At 46.2% G+C, this 15,239-nt stretch overlaps 1 long non-coding RNA gene across 2 annotated transcripts; it reads right to left on the minus strand.

Moving 5' to 3' along the window:
* Positions 1–7,451: 7,451 nt before the first annotated feature.
* LOC147343276 (uncharacterized) lies at positions 7,452–14,425 on the minus strand. Of its 2 annotated transcripts, XR_015156603.1 has the most exons (3): positions 14,183–14,396; positions 11,240–11,371; positions 7,452–10,564 (listed from the first exon to the last, which is right to left on the minus strand). It is a non-coding gene; the product is annotated as an uncharacterized LOC147343276 (long non-coding RNA). The 2 variants fall into 2 exon arrangements; XR_015156602.1 differs by lacking the exon at positions 11,240–11,371 and having other exon boundaries at positions 14,183–14,425.
* Positions 14,426–15,239: the final 814 nt, after the last annotated feature.

Consider the following 15,239-nt stretch of genomic DNA (forward strand, 5'->3'; position numbering starts at 1 on the left):
GCTGAAGCTTGGCTTGGAGAATTTTGAACATTACTTTACCAGCGTGTGAGATGAGTGCAATTGTGCGATACTTTGAGCTTTATTGGCACTGCCTTTCTTTGGGATTGGAATGAAAACTGACCTTTTCCAGTTCTGTGGCCACAGCTGAATTTTCCAAATTTGTTGGCATATGGAGTGCAGCACTTTCACAGCATCATCTTTCAGGATTTGAAATAGCTCAACTGGAATTCCATGACCTCCACTAAGTTTGTTCATAGTGATGCTTCCTAAGGCCCACTTGACTTTGCATTCCAGGATGTCTGGTTCTAGGTGGGTGATCACACCATCATGGCTATCTGGGTTGTGAAGATCTTTTTTGTACAGTTCTTCTGTGTATTCTTGCCACCTCTTCTTAATACCCTCTACTTCTGTGGTCCATACCATTTCTGTCCTTTATTGTGCCCGTCTTTGCATGAAATGTTCCCTTTGTGTCTCTAATTTTCTTGAAGAGATCTCTAGTCTTTCCCATTCTATTGCTTTCCTCTATTTCTTTGCATTGATCACTGAGGAAGGTTTTCTTACCTGTCCTTGTTATTCTTTGGAACTCTGCATTCAAATGGGTATATCTTTCTTTTCTCCTTTGCCTTTTGCTTCTCTTCTTTTCTAGCTATTTGTAAGGCCTCGTCAGACAACCATTTTGCCTTTTTGCATTTCCTTTTCTTGGGGATGGTCTTGATCCCTGCCTCCTGTATGCTGTCATGAACCTCTGTCCATATTTCTTCAGGCACTCTATCAGATCTAATCTCGTGAATTTATTTCTCACTTCCACTGTATAATCATGGATTATAGACTTGGATTACTGTGATATTGAGTGGTTTGCCTTGGAAACTAACAGAGATCATTCTGTCTGTTTTGAGATTTCATCCAAGTACTGCATTTCAGACTCTTGTTGACTCCATTTCTTCTAAGGGATTCTTGCCCACAGTAGTAGATATAATGGTCATCTGAGTTAAATTCACCCATTCCAGACCATTTTAGTTCTGCAGATTCCTAAAATGTCGATGTTCACTCTTGCCATTTCCTGTTTGACTACGTCCAATTTGCCTTAATTCATGGACCTAACATTCCAGGTTCTGATGCAATATTGCTCTTTACAGCATTGGACTTTACTTTCATCAACAGTCACATCCACAGCTGGGTGTCGTTTTTGCTTTGACTCCGTGTTTCCATTCTTTCTGGAGTTATTTCTCTACTGATCTCCAGTAGCATATTGGGCACCTACCGACCTGGGGAGTTCATCTTTTAGTGTCTTATCTTTTCACCTCTTCATACCTTAAAGGAGTTAGAAAGTGGTTTTTGTTTGTTTGTTTGTTTTTCTCCTGAATTTTTGGGGTGATTTTGAGGAGGATTGGTGTTTGTTCTTGTCAAAGGTCTGGTAGGATTCACCAGTGAAGCCATCAGTTTGGTCCAGAGGTTTTTCTGTGGAGGGGTTTTGATTAGTGATCCAATCACCTTACTAGCTGTGAGTCTCTATTTCTTTGTGACTCAGTCTTGGGAGGATTTGTAGTTCTAGCATTTTGTCCATTTTATCTAGTTATCCCATTTGTTAGAGAACAATCATTTACAGTACTCTCCATAATCCTTTTTATTCCTCCATGTTAATTTCTCATTTCAGTCATTTGTCTTCCCCCTTTTTTTTAAGTCAGTCCAGCTAATAGCTTGTCAACTTTGTTAATTTATCCAAAGAGTCAACTTTGTGTTTTTTCTTTATTTTCTTTGCTTTTCTATTTTGTCTCTGGCACTAATCTTCATTACTACCTTCCTTCTGCCAGCTTTGGGTTCAGTAGTTTGTTCTTCTTTTTCTAGTTACCAAAATTACATGGAGTTACTGGTTTGAGATTTTTGTTTTTAAAGCTATAAATTTCCCCTTAGCACTGCTTTTCTGTTTCTCATAAGGTAGTGCTTCACTTTCCTTCATCTCTAAGTATTTTTAAATTTCCCCTATGCTTTATTCTTTGCTACATTGGCTAAAGTGTGTTTAATTTTTGCAAATATGTGAATTTTCCACTTTTTCTTCTCTTGCTGATTTCTAACTTTATTGCATTGTAGTTAGATAAGATATTTTGCATGAGATCTGTCTTGTCAAATACACTGAGATAAATTGTAGCCTAACCAATTGTCTGTCCTGGAGGAGGCCCTAATGCCCTTGGGGAGAACATGTGTTCTGCTGGTGTGTTTGTCGTTAGACCTAACTGATTGTGCTGCTGAAATTTTCTACCTTTGCACTCATCTTGCCTGATTATCCATCAATGAGAGTGGGATATTGGAAGTTCCAAGTGTTGTGTGAATGCTCTATGTCTCCCCTCAGTTCTGCTCATTTTTCTTTCATGTGTTTTGATGGTGTCATTAGGTGTGTAAATGTGATTTTATCGCTGTATTGTTGAATTTCCGATTAACATATAATATTCTTTTCTCTTGTAACCTTTTCTCATTTAGTCTACTTTGTCTGATATTAGTACAGCCACAACTGATATCTTTTGGTTACTGTTGTCATGGATTTTCTGTCTTCTCATGTTCAACTTTTTTCTGTCTTTGGATCTAAAATTAATCTCTTATAGATGGCAAATAGTTGCATCATATGCATCATTCTGCCAGTCTTTGGACTGGAGAGTTTAATCTGTTTACATGTAATGTAATTACTCATATAGAAGGAGTTACCTCTGTCATTTTGCTCTTTGTTTTCTGTATGGCTTAATGATTTTTTTGTCTCTGATTTCCTGCATGACCACCTTCTTCTGCATTTTTGGTAGTGCAACATTTTAATTCCCTTCTCATTCCCTTTTGTGCATATTCTATAATTATTTTCTTTGTGGTTATAATTAGATTATAAGTAACATCCTAAAGATATAACACTCTAATGCCAATTTAAGCCAGTTTAATGTCAAGTACATAAAAAACCTCTGCTCCAACAGCTCTGACTTGAACTCCTTTTAGTTACTGATCATACTTTTGTGTTGTGTATCCAAAACCCCTTCATGGATCACAGCCTTGTTGTGGCAAAGGGCTTGCATAACTCAATGAAGATCTGAGCCTTGCCATGAGTCACCCAAAATGAATGGGCATAGTGAACAATTCTGAAAAAATGTGGTCCAGTGTAGGAGGAAATGACAAGCCACTCCAGTATTCTTGCCTAGAGAAACCCAAAGGCAAAAGATATGACACAAGAAGATGAGCCTTCCAGGTCAGAAGGTGCCCAGTATTCTACTGGGGAAGAGTGGAGGGCAATTACTAATAGCTCCAGAAAGAATGAAGCATCTGGGCCAAAGTGGAAACAACACTTAGTTGTGGATGTGTCTGGTGATGAAAGTAAAGTCCAGTGCTATAAAGAACAATATTGCACAGGAAGCTGGAATGTTAGGTTCATGAATCAAGGTAAATTGGATGTGGTAAAGCAGGGGATGTCAAGATTAAACATCAACATCTTAGGAATCATTGAACTAAAATGGACAGGAATGGGTGGATTTGATTTAAATAACCATTATATTTACTACTGTGGGCAAGAATCCCTTGGAAGAAATGGAGTAGCTCCCACAGTCCACAAGAGAGTCCAAATTACAGTATTTGGGTGCAATCTCAAAAATGATAGAATGATTTCGGTCTGTTTCTAAGGCAAACCATTCAACGTGTTGGTAATCCAAGTCTTTGCCCCAACCATTAATGCCAAAGAAGCTGAAGTGGACTGGTTCTTGAAGACCTACAACACTTTCTAGAACTAACACCAAAAAAGATGTCCTTTTCATCATAAGGGACTCTAAAGCAAAAGTAGGAAGTCAGGAGACACCCAGAATAATAGGCAAGATTAGCCTTGGAATACAAAATAAAGCAGGGCAAAAACAGTTTTGTTAAGAGAACACACTGGTCATAGCAAACACTCTTTTCCAACAACCCAAGAGACAATTGTACACATGGACATCACCAGATAATGAATATCGAAATTAGTATATATTCTTTGTAGCTAAATATGGAGAAGCTCTAAACAGTCAGCAGAAACAAGACCTGGAGCTGACTATGACGCAGATCATCAGCTCTTTGTTGGCAAAATTCAGGCTTAAATTAAAGAAAGTAGAGAAAACCACTAGGCCATTTGGTATGACCTAAGTCAAATCCCTTATGATTATACAGTGGAGTGACAAATATATTCAAGGGGTTAGATCTGGTAGACAGAGTGCCTAAAGAATTATGGACAGAGGTTCATAACAATGTACAGGAGGTGGTGGCCAAAACCATCCCCCAAAAAAGAAATGCAAGAAGGCAATGTGGTTGTCTGAGGAGGCTTTACAAATAGCTAAGGAGAGAAGAGAAGTGAAAGGAAAAGAAGAAAGGGAAAGATACACACCACTGGATGCAAGGTTCCAGAAAACAGCGAGGTGGTAAAAGAAAGCCTTCTTCAATGAACAATGCAAAGAAAGAGGAAAACAACAGAATGGGAAAGACTAGAGATCTCTTCAAGAAAACTGGAGATATCAAGGAACATTTCACACAAAGATGGGAATGATACAGGACAGAAATGATAAGGACCTGTCAGAAGTAGAAGATATTAAGAAGAGGTGGCAGAAGAACTATACAAATAAGATCTGAAGGACCCAAATAATCAGGATAGTGTGATCACTCACCTAGACCAGATATCCTGGAGTGTGAAGTCAAGTGGGCCTTAGGAAGAAGCATTATTATGAAAAAAGCTAGTGGATGTGACAGAATTCCAGCTATTTCAAATCCTAAAAGATGATGCTGTTTAAGTGCTCTCAATATGTCAGCAAATTTGGACAACTCAGCAGTGGCCACAGGACTGGAAAAGATCAGTTTCCATTCCAATCCCAAAGAAAGACAGGGTTAAGGAATGTTCAAACTACTGTATGCTTTTGCTCATTTCACATGCCAACAAGATTGTGCTCAAAATCCTTCTGGCTAATCATCAGCAGTACGTGAATCGAGAACTTCTAGGTGTACAAGCTGTGTTTCAAAGAGACAGTGAAACAGAGGTCAAATTTGAAACATTCATTGAATCATGGAGAAAGCAAAGGAATTCCAGAAAAGCACCTACTTCACTGACGAAAGCCTTTGACCGTGTGGATCACAACAAATTGTGGAACATTCTAAAACAATGGAAATACTAGACCATCTTACTTGACTCCTGGGAAACCTTATGCAGGTCAAGAAGGAAGAGAACCATACATGGAACAATGGACTGGTTTAAAATTGGGAAATGAGTATGTCAAGGCTGTATGTATCACCCTGCTTATTTAACTTATATGGGGAGTGTATCATGCGAAATGCCAGGCTGGAGAAATCACAAGCTGGAATCAAGATTTCCAGGAGAAATATCATCAACCACTGATATGCAGATGATACCACTCTAACGGCAGAAAAAAAAAAAGAGGAACTAACATCTTTTGATGAAGGTGAAAGAGGGGAGTGAAAAAACTGGCTTGAAACTCAACATTAACAAAACTAAGATCATGGTATCCAGTCCCATCACTTCGTGGCAAATAGAAGGGCAAAAACTGGAAGCAGTGACAAATTTTATTACCTTGGGGCTCCAAAATCACTGTGGATTGTGACTGAAGCCATAAAATTAAAAAAACACTTGCTCCTTGGAAGTGATGACAAACCTCGACAATGTATTAGAAAGCAGAGATGTCACTTTGGGACACAGGTCCCTATAGTCAAAGCTATGGTTTTCCAGTAGTCATGTGTAGATGTGAGTTGGACCATAAAGAAGGCTGAGTGAGGAATTGATGCTTTCCATTTGTATTGTTGGAGAAGACTCTTGAGAGTCCCTTGGACTGCAGGGAGATCAAACCAGTCCATCCTAAAGTAAATCAACCCTGAATCTTCATTAGAGGGACTGATGCTGAAATGGAAGCGCCAATACTTCGGCCACCTGATGTGAAGAGCTGATTTACTAGAAAGACCTCGATGCTGGAAGATTGAAATAATCAGAGAAGGTGGCATCACAGTATGACATAGATAGCATCATCGACTCAATGGACATGAATTTGAGCAAATTCAGGGAGAAATGGAGGACAAGAGGAGCCCGGTGTGCACAGTCCATGAGTGCTGGGGACCAGTCCCGGCTGATCCAGGGTATTCGAAGGGGAGACGGCGTCGGCGACTATTTAAATATTCATCAAAGATATAAAGAGTAATAGAATGAGGATAGCTCAGTAGGAAAATTCAGTGGAGAAAAGAGGCTGAGTAGCTTGGTTTATGTGGAAAATCAATATAACCTGTGACACCAGGTTAGCTCTGACTATGGAGGCCGCAGGCACCCTCTTGAATAGAGGAAGGTGCCCCACCTTAGACACCTTCTCGAGTGGGTCTTAGAAGCCCAGGCAAATAAATGGTCGCAGAGGACCTCCGTGCTCCAGATGGAGACTCAGCTGGAAGTTAAGGAGAAGAATGACATGGGGAGACCAAGCTTTGGCGAGCAAGGCCCGTAGCTTTATTTTCAACAGGGGTTTTTATACCCTAAGTTACACATGGAGGATAATAGGGGATGCAAAGTCAGCAGTCTTTGATCCTTATCAAAAACCAGGGTTTCTATCCTGCAAATTTATCATATACAAATGGTTTAGGTGATTTACATCATCTTCTGGCCAGAAGGCCTATTAACATTTTATGATTCTTGACAAAGACTTATTTTCTCTAAGAGTAATTATTTTAAGGTTTGGCGCCATCTTCCGAAGGTGTTAGATAAAATTGCATTCCTATAGGGCAGAGGCGTAATGGGTTTACAACAAAGGACAGAATTTATTACCTTAAGGGTCTAAAGTTGCTAGCACCAAGGCCACTACTTATTTTTTCTACATACCAACTATATTAATTAATACACATTCAAGGATACAATACAGGGGATGTGGAAACTTGGCAGCAAGCATTGGCTCATCAATGAAATCTTTTACTAGTTTTATTCTGACAGTTTCTAACTCTCTGAGAGGCTCTAAGCTATTTGAATATCTTAAGCTTCCCATGCCTCTCGAGGCTGGGAGACTGTAAACAATCGTATGCATAGCTGTAGAGTCCGGGTAAACTTGTCAGGTGAGTTAGAGAGCTATCTGAGGGGTTTGGATCTAAACACTCCTAATTGCCCAGGAACTTTATTAATTGGAGCTGTAAGTTAACTCTTTGACAGAGAGAGCGAGATGGTGGTGGGGGACACCCCCCAGTAAAGTCAGAGGTGAGAGCACAAAGCAGTAAAGTAGGCAGACTCTGGTTTTTTGGGGGTAGATGCTCGAGAATATCCAGGGGGACTCCTGAGGCTCGATCCTGCCTTTGCATATGCCGAGCCTCCTTTCTCGTGACCTTTGTCACAAGTGGAATGCCTCTTGCTGGCTCCTGGCACATGAGGTCACAGAGAACTGGACACGGTTTAGTGACTGAACAACAGTAGTAACTCATAACCACACTAAAAATGGTGCTTAATTCTTTTTATTAATCTCATCTATCAGAGAGAAAATAAAATAGTGGAGCTACAAACCACAGTTACAATAGTAAATTTTCTAATTGCTTGTCTATCTACTTTTACCAGAGATCTTTATCTCTTCATAACATTTTGAGCTGCTATCCAGAGCCTTTCACTCCAACCTGGAGGACTCCGTGCTGCAGGAGTATAGTTAGCATAGTTAGCACAGTTAGCATTGCTAGTTAGTGCTGGCAGTCAGTGTAGTCAGCAGATCACCATGATGCTGGGCCTCACTCACAGCCATCTCAGGGGACAAGGCTTCTATTGAGAACTGCGATTCTTTACATTATTGGTAAAGGTTGATTTGCCAAAGCTGGCCCAGTACGTTCTGACTGGGACAGAGTTGGCCATAAAGGTCATTAGGAAGAGTCAGCAGAACTCCTCCAGCCTCCAGGACTCTTCTGGGAAGTGAATAGTATGAAGGCTCTAAACCATGAAAATATCGTCAAACTACTGGAGGTGATTGACACAGAGGAGATCTTGTTCCTGGATGGAGGGCCTCAGTGAGGGGGACATGTAGCCATTTGGAGGACCATGGGATATGACAGAGGCTGACACCCGAGGCCACTGGGACAGCTGCTCTCTGCCCCGCAGCACGGCCACCAGGGGCACGTCCTGCGCTGGGACCTGAAGCCAGGGAACCTCCTCTTTGACACCGACTAGTACGTGAAAATCACAGACTTTGGCCTCAGCAACGAGTGTGATGAGAGTGGGAAGCTCAACACTTTCTATGGCAGCTGCACTTACGCTGCCTGAGAATTCTTCTTGGGACAGGGCTCCTACTGCCCTGCGGTGGATGTGTGGAGTCTGGGAGTAGTTCTCTACTCCATGGTGACCGGGACCCTGCCTTTTGGGGGACATGACTTCTCAGAGCTGTGGCTGTGATCCTCGTAGGGCAACAACCTGTTCCCCTGTGTCTGTCATCAGAGAAAGAATTTGCTAAAATTACGGCCCTCAACCCCAGTGACAAGAGCACCTTAAATGACTGATGAGGCCTCCATGGGTGAACTTGGGCCAGAAGGAGCCACTCAGGCCATTCTGTGTGCCACCCTGTGACAAGGACCCAGGGGTTACAGTGGTAAGGTCTCTGGTGTGGAGGTGGGACCTGATCCATGACTCAGGGAACAGGCAGCAGGCATTGCACTGTGAGCTCAGGGGAACACAAGGTGGAGGGCTGCTCCATCACTGCAAGGCTCTCCCCTTCCACTGACCTCAGCAGCCATAACTTGAGCTTTCTCCAAGGCCTGAGGTGTCCACACTCATACCACGTGGCTCAACCAGGGAGAGAACGTACAACTGCACAAGGACCAGAAGTCAGAGCAGAAGATGAGGGAGCCTGCTGGTCTCCACCCGGCCTGGAGCAGAGGCCCGCCATCCCCAGCGAGCGCCCTGTGTGGCCCTGAGGCCTTCCCTCCGCCAGCAGCACCAGCAGCAGGACTGAAGTCCCAGAGGGAAGCAGCTGCCCCTGGGTGTGTCCAACACCAGGAGCTCCTCCCACGCTGGGCAGCCTGAGAGTGTCCCCAGACACTTTCCTCTGGCCACAGCCAGAAAGAGCAGGGTTCACCGGAAAATATGCAGATTTATAATAGTCTGCCCAGCAAGAGGCAGCGTAACAAACGGAGCCCAGGTAAAGTCCAAGGATGCCCCACGATGAAACGCCAGGATGCAGTCCCTGGCAGTGATTGAGGGGTCGAATCCTCTGACAAGATTCAAATCAGGAGGGTATCCCACACCTCCACGGCCTTCAGAAGCATCGTATCCAAAACCCTGGCCAGGTCAGAGGATGGTCTGCAGCAGTCTGGGCGAGCAGAAGAGGGCCCGCCGGGCTGCAGGCCCACCCCTCGGCTCTCACCTGAAACTGCAGAGACTGGACTGCCTCTCCCGGGCGTGTCTCCCTACCCCACTCTTCTGTCCTGCATGTGAGAAGGGGAGGCGGAGAGTTCTTGTCAACTCTTTGGTTCTTCCAATTCCTCTTGATAAACTTGATGCTCCAGAAAGGTGGATCACACTCTGTTTTGCATCCTTGCTGCACAGAATTCAGGCTGTGTATTTTCCAGTCTAAGAAGCGTGCAGTCATGTGGTACTAGAAGTAAATCAGAACTAAATGCAAAGACAACTGAGAGAATTAGGACAATGACTCCCAACAGCAACAGTTGCTGTGCTGCAGGGCCGAGATGCAGAAAACGTGTATGACCTCCCTGCACTGACATTACCCAACATCTTCAGAAGGGCTGAGGGGAATTTTGGTCCCTGGGGCCTGTGTTAATCATGACTGAGATGCCCATAAATGGGATAAAGTGAAAGCGAAAGTGAAGTTGCTCAGTCGTGTCTGACTCTTTGCGACCCCATGGACTGTAGTCTATCAGGCTCCTCCGTCCATGGGATTTTCCAGGCAAGAGTGCTGGAGCGCATTGCCATTTCCTTCTCCAGTGGATCTTCCCAACCCAGGGATTGAACCTGGGGCTCCCACATTGCAGGCAGACGCTTTACCGTCTGAGCCACCGGGAAGCATAAACAGGGTAAAGTCCCATGAAAGCCTGTGGGTGGTGTGGTCAGGTACTGGTGCAGCTGAGTTTCCTGACTCTCATGCAGAAGTCAGGATCTCCCCTTCCACATGGTGGGGGAGTTGTCCTGATATGTGGGTGTGACCACAGGGACCGGAGAGCAGGCCATCTGGCAGGAGGAAGCTGGAGTGTCAGGCACACACAGGACAGAGTTCAGGAGCCAAGCTGGGGAGAGGGGGCTGAGCCGGCCCCCTTGCTTCCAGGACCATCCACACCGGTGCTCTGTGCTCTGTGTCTCCAAACTGAAACATCCCCACCTCAGGGCTGGAAAGTAGTTGACTCTGATGATGGAACGTTGTGCTCACAGACTGTCTCCTCTTCTGTGAGGTGTGGGTTGGGGCTGGCTGAGCCACGGCTGCCTCATCACTTTATTTGTCCATCACGGTCCCACAGGGAGGGTGTGGGTTTTGTATTAAAGAGCAGGGCACCCATGAGCAGGGTGGGACACAGTCATCTTCCACTGGACGAGATGTCTCGGGCTGCCAGTGCCCAGTGGGCTCTGCAGGAAGAGGGTGGGGAGAAAGCCTCAGTGTCGGTGAGGGAGCCCCATCAGCAATTTGCCAGCAAATCTCACAAGAAGCACCCACTTTCCCATGATCTTCAACTGTTTCCTGAATTATTAATTCCTTAATACAGTTGACCTAATGGACAATCTCATAAAATGTGAGCTCAGGGTAGAGATGGGTTGGGTGGTGGGAGGGAGCATTAGAGGCGGTGGGCTGAGGCATCCAAGGGCTCCCAGTACCTTGTCCACTCCCAGGTCACCAGAAACCCTCCTTTATCTGGTCACTGGCCGCCCAGGACTACAGATTTCCCGGCTACTCTTCATCGAGGCTGCTTGTGTGACCAACCTCTCCCTCCAGGGGGATGGGAGTGATTCGCACAAACTCTAGAATGTGTCCTGGGAGAGAGAAGCAGGCCCTTTCTGCTTCTCCCTCTGTCCTGATCTGGAAACGTCAGCTCTGAGGTTGGAGCTTATTCTGCCCTGTGGACAAAGCAACTCCTCTGGATTGAAGGGCATCAGGGACAGGAAGCTCCGGACCAGCCCTGGACTGTCCGCCTCCTGACCCAGTGCGAGGGGGGCCAGCTTCCCTTTGCCCCTCAGCCATGAGCCCCGAGTTACAGCTGCTGAGCCTTATCCTAAGCTGGACAGCAGGCTTGGAGGGGATCTTACCTGTGGCTCCCAGGGTCAGGCTGCTCCCAGGACCACAGCTGTCTGATGTTTCCCCCCTCAGGACCATGGGGGATAGCCCAGCTCAGCTCCAGCCCACTATCCCCTCTGCGGGCTTCTCTGGAAATCTAATAACTAAAAGATTCAGGAGAGATACATTCCAGGGCACCACCCCCACTCCCTCCCAGAGACACAGCTTGTTTTGAAACAGTGACATTTTCCCTGTTACCATCTGCGGATTCTAACCAAATAACTCGGGGAAAAGGCTATCTCATGTGTGGTGCAGATTGATTATTGCCGGACAGATGAGTTGGAACCGAGGACTTTCCTGCTAAGCTGACAACTGTAAAAGCTTAATTGGAAAAACCAGCCAAATTCCACTCAGTTTTAAGTCAGAGACTGGGGTTCGGTCAAGCCTGGGCCCGAGCCCTCAGTGTGGGGAGATGGGTAGTTAGGACGTCATAGGAGTCTGGTCCTGACTACATGATTTTTATATGCCCTCCACCCTGATGGAGCCTGTGATTTTATGGGAAAAGGAATTCCAATACATATTAAGGTATTACCACTTGATTTTGTAAAAGGGTGTGTAGTTCACTTGTTCTTCATTTGTTTACTCTGTCTGCAAAGTGTCTTGTTGGCTGGTTTAAAATAGAATATTTAGTGGAAACTTTGAGGGTCAGTAAGGCTAACCAATCAGGAAACAACCGCCACTGAAATGAAAGTTTCTCCTCACAGTCCTGGAAGAGGGGCTTTACCATGCAGGGAGCATGGGGAGAGCAGGAGGCGGAGGAGCCGGACCTGTGGACGGAGGGAACCTTCATCATGTTGCTGAGAAGGGAACAGCAGGCAGAGTGAGCAGGCTAAGGACTTGCCGGGCTGAGCAACTTCACGGTCTCTGGGGTGAGGGGACCCTGAGTGTCCTGGAACCTGATGCTGGGGAGCAGGGCAGGTAGACAGTGGCTTGGAGTATGAGTCCAGTTAAAGAGGAGGTTGGATTGTATTTGAATAGTGGGCCTTGGGGGAATCCCTTGGTGTGCAGGGGTTAGGACTGGGCATTTTCTCTGCCAGGGGCCTGGGTTTGATCTCTGGTCTGGTAATAAGATCCTACAAGCCATAGGATGCAGCCCCCCCCCGCCACCCCAACCCCCGCAAAAAAAAAAAAAAACACAAATCAGTGGGCCCTGGAAGGACTCCTCTGTGAGGGGAGGGGGACTGACAGGCGGGGATGGGGGGCCAAGTTGAAGTGCCTCAGAACAGGGGGCGTCTTGCAAAAGCAAAGCATCAAGTTGACAGAAGGTAGAAGTGGTCCACACAAGGCTCATCTGAAACATCACCTCCTCAGAGCAGCCTTCCCTGCCTGTGCATCTACAGGGAGACCCTCCTCAGGGCTCGCCGGCTTAATTTCTGCACAGCGTCGGGGCCCAAACCCCTGATCCTCACCAGCTGTGCCTCCTTGCACGCAGTGCAAACACCCCCACAGAGCCTGCAGTTCCTGCATGGTCTGGTCTCCCCATTTCTCCCCCACATTGTTCCCACTCACCTCAGCCAAAGGTGTAACTAACTGATACAACCTCAAATCTCGGTTGAAATTTCTCTCTCCTTAAGCAGTTCCCCGGGCAGACTTGGGTCTCTGCCTCTGCTCCACACCTTTCACCCACGAAAGCAGCTCAGGCTCTATGACTTGCGGCCCGGCTGACTTGTCTATATGTGGTCTGTGAGCGCCTTCCAGGAGGCTCTGCCCTCTCTTCTTTGTGCACCCTGAGCCTGCACATAGTGGGCCTTCAGAACCTCAGGAACCTCACCCCACCCCGCGGCTGGAAACCTGAGCTGTCAAAAGGCCTGTGGATTCAGTTTGGCCCAAGCACTGCTTCCAAACCCTGGGGGCTTCTACAGCCTCTATAGCGTGGAGAGAGAGGTCCCTTGTAAGCTGAGCTTCCCAGCTGTCAGATCTCACTTCTCAGTTACCTTCCTGTGCTGTCAATTCATTGTCAGTTTGGTCTCTCCTGTGGCACCACGGGAGGCTACATAGTGGAGAAAGGAGGACCGGAGCCGAGTTTCAAGGGAGACATGAAAAGGACAGTGATGGATGCCTCCTGTTAAACTGAGTGAAGTTCCCTGTATATTCTGGAAAAGTCCTCTGGAGTGCAAGAGGGGAATACAGCCCCGAAGGCCCCAAAGAGGAAGTCCCCTGGTGGGGGCAGTGGCAAAAGCTCTTGGCCTCCCCTGTAACAGCTCCAGATGAGAGCCAGTGAGCCAGAGACTGCCTATGTGGTCACATGAACGTGATTCTGTAATTGTCATGCAAAGCAAGAGTGAGGGTACAGAGCTGAAGGAGTCAGGAGGGGGTGGTTGTGGTGAAGTAAGGTCTCGCTACCTTCAGTGTGAGTTGCTTTTGTGAGTGACAGAGCAGCCACATGGCAGTTTCCAATCCTTAGGCCCCCCCACAGCAGCCAGTGTGGGGCTGGGTGCCTTAGCGCCTTCACATGGACAAGCTCCAACCATGTGGCTTCCCAGAGTTCAAGGAGCAGGGGTTCTGTTGGCTGCACACCTCCTTGCTGTAGTCTGGCTACCTCCCTTCTCTGAACCTCCATCTTGTCCTCTAATTGGGGACAGGTGTTGCTACCTTAACAGGACTAACCCTGTGAGAACTAATTAGGGGAATCCTAGAGTTAATAGCTGGCCCCAACAAATACTGCTTGAGTTCATTCAGATCTCCAGATTAAAGTCTTGCAATGTTATCTGGAATTTCTTCCCTGAAACTAGACAAAACCCACACTGTTGCAGTTCTCTGGACTCTACTTAGCCAGCTGAAAGGAAGAGTCACAATTTTTTGGAAAGCGGTTATAGAAAACCCATAGTGGCTTAAATAAGCAAGTCAACAAGCAGGAGGAAATGACTTAAATAACTAAGAGGTCCACAGGCAGACAGTTTCTGGCAGGACTGTACCTGGATCTCAAGGACCTGAGCGGAAATTCTCTCTCCCCAACTTCTCAGCTCTGCATACTTCTGTCGTCCTCCTGCAGGGGTCTCTGCCTTTATGGGAGCAAGATGGCCACCAACTGCTGCAGCTACCTCCCATCCCCTCCAACTACCACAGGCTGAACTCACGTCCCCACCAACTGCCACAGGCTGACCTCATAGCCCCACCAACTGCCACAGGCTGACCTTTGCCCTGCTCCAAACAGAAATAAAGCTCCTCTTCCCCAGGATTCCCGCAGGAGGTCTGCCCTGAGTCCTGATTGGTCATTTGCCCAGCTCAGAGCCAATCACAATGCCCAGGGAGGGGTGAAACATGCTAATAGGCCAGGTTGAGGTCATATGACCATCCTCTCCAGGAAACCTGTGCCCTGTTCACCCTGCTTCCAGAGTTAGAGACAGTGTGATGCCCACAAGCAGGAGTTAGGGTGCAGCTGCTGCGTCCTCTGTGCTCAGTTTCCTGGGATGTGCCTGCTCACATCCTCTTCTCACATGTCCTTGGTTTACCAGATAATTTGTAACACATCGTTTCCCTTTCCAAACCCTATTTCACTCACCCATACCAAAAAGGAGAGACCTCCTGTTTGAAGACAGGATTGGGGATCTCCTCCCAGCCTCAAGGCTTGCTTTCAGTGTCTGATTACAGTCATTTATTCAGTCAACAAACACCCACTGAGCACCACGATGTGCTGCTCTGGGTTTCAGGACTGTCAGTTGTTCTGAGTAGTGGTCATTGCCCAGGGGCCTCCCAAAGAGAGTGAATTTTCTTTGAAGAATCACCTCATATACTGTATCACTGAATCACTGAGTCACTTTGCTATGCTTGTGCAACTAACACAACTTATTAAGTCAACTATACTTCTATTAAGAAAAAAAGATATTCCCTCGTGAAAAATTGTCCTTAGAGTTGTAAGTTTTCCCTTTCAAATGTAAGTTCTTAATGTATCTAATTGCTTTTGGTTGTGTTTCCTTACATAGGTATCCAGCTTTGTTTTCCAGTTGGATGCCAAATTGTCCCAACACTATT

This window comes from Bos grunniens, chromosome 28, assembly GCF_055505025.1.
Source record: "Bos grunniens cultivar Pamir isolate PY7600 chromosome 28, Bosgru_T2T1.0, whole genome shotgun sequence".
NCBI classification, from domain to species: Eukaryota; Metazoa; Chordata; class Mammalia; order Artiodactyla; family Bovidae; genus Bos; species Bos grunniens.